Source organism: Vombatus ursinus, unplaced genomic scaffold, assembly GCF_900497805.2.
Source record: "Vombatus ursinus unplaced genomic scaffold, bare-nosed wombat genome assembly UNPS02014959.1, whole genome shotgun sequence".
Classification (NCBI taxonomy): domain Eukaryota; kingdom Metazoa; phylum Chordata; class Mammalia; order Diprotodontia; family Vombatidae; genus Vombatus; species Vombatus ursinus.
The window spans coordinates 1,693,254-1,702,667 of record NW_020954737.1 but is presented as its reverse complement, the minus strand read 5'-3'; the positions used below and the strand labels follow the sequence as shown (position 1 = coordinate 1,702,667).

The 9,414-nt window shown below is 38.7% G+C and overlaps 1 long non-coding RNA gene across 1 annotated transcript in view; it reads left to right on the top strand.

Annotated features, from left to right (window-relative positions):
- Positions 1-9,414, top strand: part of LOC114030486 — an 18,188-nt gene extending 8,774 nt beyond the window's left edge. The window contains exons 2-3 of the long non-coding RNA XR_003567615.1: positions 5,721-5,873; positions 7,638-9,414. This is a non-coding gene — a long non-coding RNA (uncharacterized LOC114030486). The remainder of the gene's footprint in view (positions 1-5,720; positions 5,874-7,637) is intronic.

Genomic DNA, 9,414 nt, shown 5'->3' with positions numbered 1-9,414 from the left:
TGGGGGAAGGGCGAGGTAGAATGGGGAAAATTTCCTCATAAAAGAGGTACACAAGGAAGAGATTTCCTGTAGTAGAGGGAAAAATGGGGAGATGGTGGGCAATGCTTGAAATAAGAGATGGTGGTCAGAAGCAAAACAGATTTTTGAGGAGGGGCAGGATAAAAAGAGAAAGAGAAAGAGAAAATGGAGAAAGTAGAAGGAGGGAAATTCACAGTTAGTAATCATGAGTGAATGGGAATGGGATGAACTCACCCATAAAATAGAAGTGAATAGCAGAATAGATTAGAAGAGACAAGAGACACACTTGAAAGAGAAAGACACACAGAGAATTAAAATAAATGGTCAGAACAGAATCTATTATGCTTCAGTGGAAATAAAAAAGGCAGGGGTAGCAATCATGATCTCACAGAGAGCAAAAGTAAAACCATGTAATTACAAGAGATAATCAGGGAGACTATATTTTGCTAAAAGATGTCATAGATAATGAAAGAAAATAAAAAATTTTAGAGCAAGTATCTCAGATAAAGGTCTCATTTCTCAACTATATGGGGAACTGAGTCAAATTAATTAAAAATAGAGCCATTCCCCAGTTGATAAATGGTCAAAGGATATTAACAGGCAGTTTTCAGAAGAAGAAATCAAAGCTATCTGGAATCATACGAAAAAATGCTAAAAATCACTATTGATTAGAGAAATGCAAATTAAAACAACTCTGAGGCACCACTTCACATCAGAAGTGACAGATAGGCAGAGCCAAGATGGCAGAGTGAAAGCAGTGACTGTCTTGAGCTCTCCCCCAGACCCCTCCAAATACTTATTAAAAATGACTCTAAACAAATTCTAAAGCAGCAGAACCCACAAAAAGACAGAGTGAAACAAATTTCCAGCCCAAGGCAGCCTGGATGGTTGATCAGAAAGGTATATCACGCAAGGTAGGGAGAGGAGCGCAGTTTGGCATGTGCCCGCAGGCCACAGCGAACCTGGAGCAGGCCTCAGAGGACTGAATCATGGGCAGCTGTGGTGGTTTCCAGACCTCTCAACCCACAAACACCAAAGACAACTTAGCAAGTCAGTGAGAAAAGTCTGTTTCTGCGGTAAGAGAGAAGCTAGGTCTCAGCCGCAAGTCCCAAGCACGACCCCAGGGCCACAGTTGCCTCCTGAGCCCACAGACTGAGGGGGAATTGAGTGGCTGATAAGAGAGGGATTGCAGGGATCTCTTTGCCAGTGCTGAGGTAGGAATCTCCTGCTTTGCCCGTGCTTGGATCTGGGTCACAGTTCTGAGGGGTGGTCCTGGGCTGAGAAGGAGTGCTGGCATGGTGGAGCTTGTTGTGGCAGTGGAGAGGAAACACCTCGCCCTTTATCAAACCACCTTGGAAGAACTGAAAATTTTCAGGTCCCTAGAAGTGTCTCTGAAAACAGCTGTACAAACCCCGAAGCTTGGGACAGTACATTCTTCACATTGGAAGCAGACTCTTACCTTAACAGAGAGTTTAAAACTCAAGTAATTGGCCAGGATCATCAGTAAGCAGCACAAAAAGAGTCAGACTATATTACCTTACTTTGGTGACAAAGAAAATCAAAACATCCAACCAGAAGAAGACAACAAAGTCAAAGCTCTTACATCCAAAGCCTCCAAGAAAAATATGAATCAGTCCCAGGCCTTGGAAGAGCTCAAAAGGGATTTTGAGAAGGAAGTAAGAGAAGTAGAGGAAAAACTGGGAAGAGAAATGAGAGTAATGCAAGAAAATCATGAAAAACAAGTCAACAGCTTGCTAAAGGAGACCCAAAAAAATACTGAAGAAAATAACACCTTAAAAAATAGCCTAACCCAAATGGCAAAAGAGGTCCAAAAAGTCAATGAGGAGATGAATGCCCTAAAAAGCAGAATTGTCCAAATGGAAAAGGAAGTCCAAAAGCTTACTGAAGAAAATACTTCCTTAAAAATTAGAATAGAGCAATTGGAAGCTAGTGACTTAATGAGAAATCAAGACACTGCAAAACAAATCCAAAAGAATGAAAAATTAGAAAACAATGTGAAATATCTCATTGGAAAAACAACTGACCTGGAAAATAGATACAGGAGAGAGAATTTAAAAATTATTGGACTATCTGAAAGCCATGATCAAAAAAAGAGCCTAGACATCATCTTTCAAGAAATTATCAAGGAAAACTGCCCTGATATTTTAGAACCAGAGGGCAAAATAGAAATTGAAAGAATCCACCAATCTCCTCCTGAAAGAGATCCCCAAAGGAAAACTCCTAGGAATATTGTAGCCAAATTCCAGAGTTCCCAGGTCAAGGAGAAAATATTACAAGCAGCCAGAAAGAAACAATTCAAGTATTGCGGAAACACAATCAGGATAACACAAGATTTAGCTGCTTCTACATTAAGGGACCACAGGGCATGGAATATAATATTCCGGAGGGCAAAGAAGATAGGATTACAACCAAGAATCCCCTACCCAGCAAAACTGAGTATAATTCTTCAGTGGAAAAAATGGTCATTCAGTGAAATAGAGGACTTTGAAGCATTCTTGATGAAAAGACCAAAGCTGAATAGAAAATTTGAGTTTCAAATACAAGACTCAAATGGAACATGAAGAGGTAAACAGGAAAGAGAAATCATAAGAAACTTATTAAGGTTGAACTGTTTACATTCCTGCATGGAAAGATGATTTTGTAATTCATGAGACCTTTGTCAGTATTAGGGTAGTTGGAGGGAAAAAATTATATGTATGTATATAGATAGATAGATAGATAGATAGATAGATAGATAGATAGATAGATAGATAGATAGAGGGCACAGGGTGAGTTGAAGATGAAGGGGTCATATCTGGAGAATAAAATTAAGGGGTGACAGAGGATTATACTAGGAGAAGGAGAAAGGGAGAGGTAGAATGGGGTAAATTATCTCACAAAAAAACAGAAAAGAAAAGGCTCTTACAGTGGAGGGGAAACAGGGGAAGGTGAGAGGGAATGAGTGAATCTTATTCTCATAGGATTTGACTTAAGAAGAGAATAATATACACACTCAATTAGGTATGGAAATCTGTCTTACCCTACAGGAAAATGGGGGGGAAGGGGACAAGAGAGTAGGGGGATGATAGAGAGGAGGGCAGATTGGGAAAGGGGTAATCAGAAGCAAATACTTCTGAGGAGGGACAGGGTCAAAAGAAAGAATAGAATAAATGGGGGGGCAAGACAGGATTAAGGGAAACAGAGTTAGTTTTTCACAGCATGTCTACTATGGAAGTGTTTTGCATAACTGCGTATGTATAACCTATATTGAGTTGCTTGCCTTTTCAGTGAGGGTGGGTGGGGAGGGAGGAAGGGAAAAAATTTGGAACCCAAAGTTTTAAAAACACATGTTTAAAAAAAATGTTTTCACATGCAACTGGGAAATAAGAAATACAGGAAATGGGGTACAGACATCCATCCTGCCCTACAGGAAAATTGAAAGGGAAGGGAATAAGAGAAGGGGGGGAGAGATAGAAGGGAAGGCAGACCAGGGGAAGGGGTATTCAGAATGCATGCCATCTTGGGGTGGGGGGAGGGGCGAGATGGGGTGAAAATTTGGAACTCAAGATCTTGTGGAAGTAAATGTTGAAAACTAAAAATAAATTAATATATTAATTTAAAAAACTATAACAAAAAATAAAAATAAATAAATAAAGAAGTGACAGATGTTTGAAGTTGTAAGGGAGAATATGTATACTAATAAACTGTTAGTGGATTTATGAACTGGTCCCACCAGTCTGGAGAACAATTTGGAACTATGCTCAAAGGGCTATAAACTATGCATATCCTTTGACACTGCAATACCACTACTAGGTCTGCACTCCAAAGAGATCAAAAAAAAAGTAAAAGGATCCATATGTACAAAAAATATTTGTAACAGCTCTTTTTGTGGTGGCAAATAATTGGAAATTGAGGGGATGCTTATCAATTGGAGAATGGCTGAACAAATTGTAGCATATGATTGTGATGGAGTGCATTTGTCCTATAAGAAATGATGATGGGGTGGTTTCAGAAAAAAAAAACATAGCAAGAACTATATGAACTGATGCAAAGTGAAGTGAGAAAAACTAAGAGATCATTGCAGTAACAGCAATGTTGCAGTGATGATCAACTGTGAAAGACTGGGCTACTCTGATCAGTGCAAAGATCCAAGACAATTCCAAAAAACTCAAGGAAAAAAAAACTGCTATCCACCTCCAGAAAGAGAATTGAAGTATATCAAGTATATTGAAGTATATCAAGTGCAAATTGAAGTATAATTTTCTTTCTTTTTTCTTTTTCCTTTTTTGCAATACTGCTATTATGAAAATATGTTTTGCATGGTTTCACATGTCTAATTGGTATCATTTTGCTTGCCTTCATAGTGGCTAGGGGAGAGGTGGGAGGGAGGAAGAGAATGTAGAACTCAAAATTTAAAAAGAAAATAATGCTAAAAATAAATAAATAATATAGTTTTTTTTTTAAATTACTTTAAAAAAAGCCAAAGGAAGAGGGGTGGGTTTGGAGTGAAAGATGGTGAGTTCTGTTTTAGATGTGTTGAGTTCAAGATGCCTCTCTGAAACCCATTTGGAGATAACTAATAGGCAGTTGGTGATACAAAAGAGAGACTAGTGCTAGATTTATAAATCTGAGAATCATTTGTATAAAGATGAAAATTAAACCCATGAGAGATGATGAGATCATTGAGAGGATATATAAAAAGAAAAGAAGAAAGCCCAAGGCAGAACCATGATAGACACACTTAAGGTGAGAGGTAAATGATGAACTTTTAAAAGAGACTAAACTACTGTGCTAGAAGAAATGATGAGCAGACTTCAGAAAAACCTGGAAAGACTTGTATGGTCTGATGCTGAGTGAAGTGAGCAGAAACAGGAGAATATTGTACACAGCAACAGTCACATTGTGCAATGACTAACTTTGATAGACAGCTCTTCTCAGCAATGGAAGGATCTAAGATATCTTCAAAAATCTCATGATGGAAAATGCTATCCACATCCAGAGAAAGAACTATGGAGTTTGAATGCAGATCCAAGCATACTATTTGCTTTTCTTTTTTTCTTCTGTTTTGTTTTGTTTCCTCTTTCTTGTGGTTCCTCCTATTGGTTCTAATTCTTCCTTACAACATGACTAATGTGAAAATATGTTTAATAGGAATGTATATGTATAGCCTATATCAGATTGCATGCCATCTTAGAGAGGGAGGTGGAGAGGAAAGGGGAGAAAAATTTAAAACTCAAAACCTTATGGAAGTGATTGTTGATAAATCAAAATAAATTAATAAAAATTAAAAAATAATTAAAAAGAGAGACTGAGAAGAAATAGTCAGACAGGAAGAAGAAAAACCAAAAAAAAGGACTGACCCAGAATCCAAGAGAGGACAAAGAATCCAGAAGGAAGGTGTGATCAATAATAGCCAACATTGCTAAAGTGCCTACTATGGTCCAGGCACTATGCTCAGCACTTTACTACTATCATCTCGTTTTATCCTCACAACCTAAGGAGGTAGGTGCTATTTTTATCCCCATTTTACAGATGAGGAAACTGAGGTAGACAAAAGTTAAATGACTTGCTCAGGATCACATAGCTAATAAATAGTTGAGGCCAGACTGGAACTTAGATTGTCCTGACTCCCTGTGAAATATCACCTTAAGTTATGGATCCTGAGTAATTCAGGAACTGATCCTGTGAATTCTGTCTTCCAGAGTGTCAGCTATATTCTACTTTGCATCATCCAAAAATTTGACAAGCATGTCATCTATATCTCCATGCAAATCACTGAAAACAGTTTTGAAGAACACAGATCTCTGGGAAACTACAATAAAGACTTTTCTTCATATTGATCTCAACAATGACTTGTGAGTGTCTAGTCCTTGGTTCTGGTCATAGCATTCTATTCCAAATGCACTTAAGTGCACTATCCTCCAGCCAATATCTCTCTAGTTGGACACAAAAATAGCATGGGGACTTTGCTAAATGCTTTGCTGAAATCTATGTAAACTATATAACATTCTTTACTCAACAAATATCATTACCTTGTCAAAGAAGGATATGAGTTTAGTCTGGCATGTCCTATTCTTAATGATATCCTGCTGACTCTTTATGGTCACCATTTGTTTTTGTTTGTTTGGTTTTTAGTTTGTTTTGGTTTGGTTTGGTTTTTTTTTTTTGGTTTTTGGGGGTTTTTTTGGTGAGGCAATTTGGGTTAAGTGACCTACCCAGAGTCACACAGAGAGTAAGTGTTACGTGTCTGAAGCCAGATTTGAACTCAGGTCCTCCTGACTCCAGGGCTGGTGCTCTATCCACTGAACCACCTAGCTGCCCCCATTTGTTTTTCTAGATGTTGACTGACCATCTCTTTAAGGTGTTCAAGAATTTTTACAGGAATACAAATCAAACTCTCTGGTTTATTGTTTGCAGACTCTACTGACTTCCATTTTTGAAAATAGGAACATGTACCCATATCAAGTCCTTCTGAACTTCTCTATAATATTTTTTAAAAAAACCCACTCACTATGGCTCACACTTTGTATCCTTTTTCAGTGCCCTTTGAAATATGTTCTACCAAAATCTTTTGTGCATGTCACACTATACCCAGATTTTCTCTTGTTCTATATCATATGCACATATATGATATAGATATATAGATAGAGTGGTTAGTTTTTCTCAAGGTAGCCATTCCTACTTCAGCAAATACTTCTTTGTTGACCCAAATGACTTCAGAATAGCAGCACCCCTTGTCACTTCCTCTGCCTCCCGGAGGATAATATTATTAAGGTAAGTCAAGAACTTATTCAATGTTCTGCTCTTCATTTTAATTCAACTTTCACATAGCATTTAAGGTAAGCAAAGTGCTTTCCTCACAATAGTCCCGGGAAGTAGATAGTACAAGTATTATTATCCCCATTTTGTAGATAAGGCCACTGAGAGTGAGTGTCTAAATGGTTTTCCCGAGGTCACCTCGCTAGGTTAAGTATCTGAGGTAGAATTGAAGCCCAGTCCTTCTGACATCATGTCCAATACATTTTCTACTTCACCAAACCAGGAAACAATCAGTATAAAGGACACCAAGAATATATATAAGAAGGGGGTGATCAATAATGTCAAAAACTACCCCCAAAAGTCAAGGAGGATGAGGACTAAATAAAGGCCATTGGATTTGGATCATGAAGCCATATAGTGTTTTATAAAGCAGCATGACACCATGGAGAGGTCACTGAATTTGGGAGTTAGGAAGACCTGAGTTTAAATCCTACCTCAGATACTTAATAGATACTTGACCCTGGGCCAGTTATTTAGCCTTCCTGTACCTCAATTTCCTCATCTGTAAAATGAGGGAGTTATAGCTGATGACCTCTAAGAATCACTCCTGCTTCAGGTCTATGATCTTATAACTTATTAAGCTCTTGAGATCAGTGATAACTTTTGAGAAAGAAGTTTTGATAGATATCTTTAGGGAGAATGTTGTGATTATTGCAAGTGGATTGAGAGTATCTGCTTTAGGCAGGAAGAGATCTCTGGAAGAAGTCCAAATAATTGAAGATACACACACATCCTATACTGCATAAGGCCATTGCACCCCATTGCACCAAGTTTGTGATTTATTTCCTCCCTTTTTCCAGGTGGTCTGTGTTACACACCAAGGACAACATGGCTTCTGATTTTTCTTCAGTTGATCTTCACTTGAATGCTGCCACAGGAGTCAGAAGGTTCCCCTTTGCCAGAGATCTTCTAGGAAAAGTCAGATAACCTTCCATTGAGGATGTTGTAAAGATCATTCTTATTTCCGTATTGTTTGTTTTAGGTGGCTTCTGACAGCCTTTCAGACTCTGAGAGTCTATAATTCTGTCCATCATGCTCCACTTCATTCTTGTTGATGACCTGTAAAGCAGACTGCTATTCCAGCTGCTCCTTCACCTTTTTCTCTAAGATGCAGGTCAACTTGTACTTCCAGCTCAGGCAACAGTGGCCATGGCAGAAAGACAAATATCACACACTTCATGTCAGTCATTGAAAAATCCTTCTTTCCCTCTATACTCACAGAAAGGAAGATCTTCAAATCTCAGTCCTCTGTTGTTGGTGTTGGGACAATACCCCTGGTCACCAGTTCCCATGACAGATTGTCATGACACACTAAAACCCAGGTCTCTCTTGACTCCTCCTTCTACTATATCACCCTTTTTTACAATATCACTGACACTGAAAATCCAATTGCCATCTCCTACATGGGTGAAATAAGGTCATTAACATGCCAACACAGGCATTCCTTCACATGCTGCTAGCAAAGTCAGTTGCTGATCATTGTCACTAAGACCAAGAAGGCTGCCACTGCTAATGTGAAAAACAAAGCTACTGTCCCTATACTTGATCAATACTCATAGTGAGACCAAATACTTTAGGAAAATATCACATATTAGAGCTGGAAGGGACCTCATAGGTCATCCAACCTAATTTTTATGGATGAGGAAACTGAGACCCTCAGTTACCCCAAATCACACTGGGAACAAGTAGTAGAGATAGGATTCAAACCCAGGTCCTCTGACTCCAAATCCAGTGTTCTTTTCCAATATGCCATACTGTCCTGGATGACCTTCCCCAACTTTATGCTGTATGCCTCCTCCTACTTGGTCCAAGACCCACTATATCAAGTTGTCCATCAAGTTTTCTCTCACATCTATGGGAGGTTATGGAATATCATGCCTGCTTATCATCTCAATAGTTCCTTTACTCCTATTCCCAAGTGAGTGAGTCCCTTTCCAAAGGGATATGCCAGGAATTGGGCAGTGGACTATATTCACTGGGAAACTCTCTTTGGGATTATTAGTATGTAAGGGTTTGCAGCCATAGTAGCCCCTGAGGTAAAAGAAAAAGAATGCACTCATTCTTTCTATAGGGTATTTATAACTTATTCTCAGCTAAGAAATATCAAAGCATTAAGTGTCCCTTGGTAGTCAACATCCACACCATTGCAGCTTACCAAATTCTATTCAGCCCCAGTTTTTATGATATCCTTGCCTCTTTTCTGTGCACTGCAGAGGAATCTACACAACTGGTCTCGCCAGTCCCCTTATGTATGTATGTATGTATGTATGTATGTGTGTGTGTGTGTGTGTGTGTGTGTTAATGAAACTGACTGACTCAAGAAAATGAAGGCTTATTCATGTTAATGAGGGAACTGGCTCTGAGTACATTATTTATATGCTATCTCTGTTGATACAGTAACAAGATACCTAAGATAAAGCAACTGGGAAGCACAGGTGTCCAGCTTCAGTTGCCTTAGAGACTTCTCTCTACAGATATTGTTCTTCCTTCTTTCTTATAAGTCATTAAGACAATGAAACATGTGCCGCCTCCTTTAAAAGATTGGTCTATTTGAAAACATATGTATGGGGGCAGCTA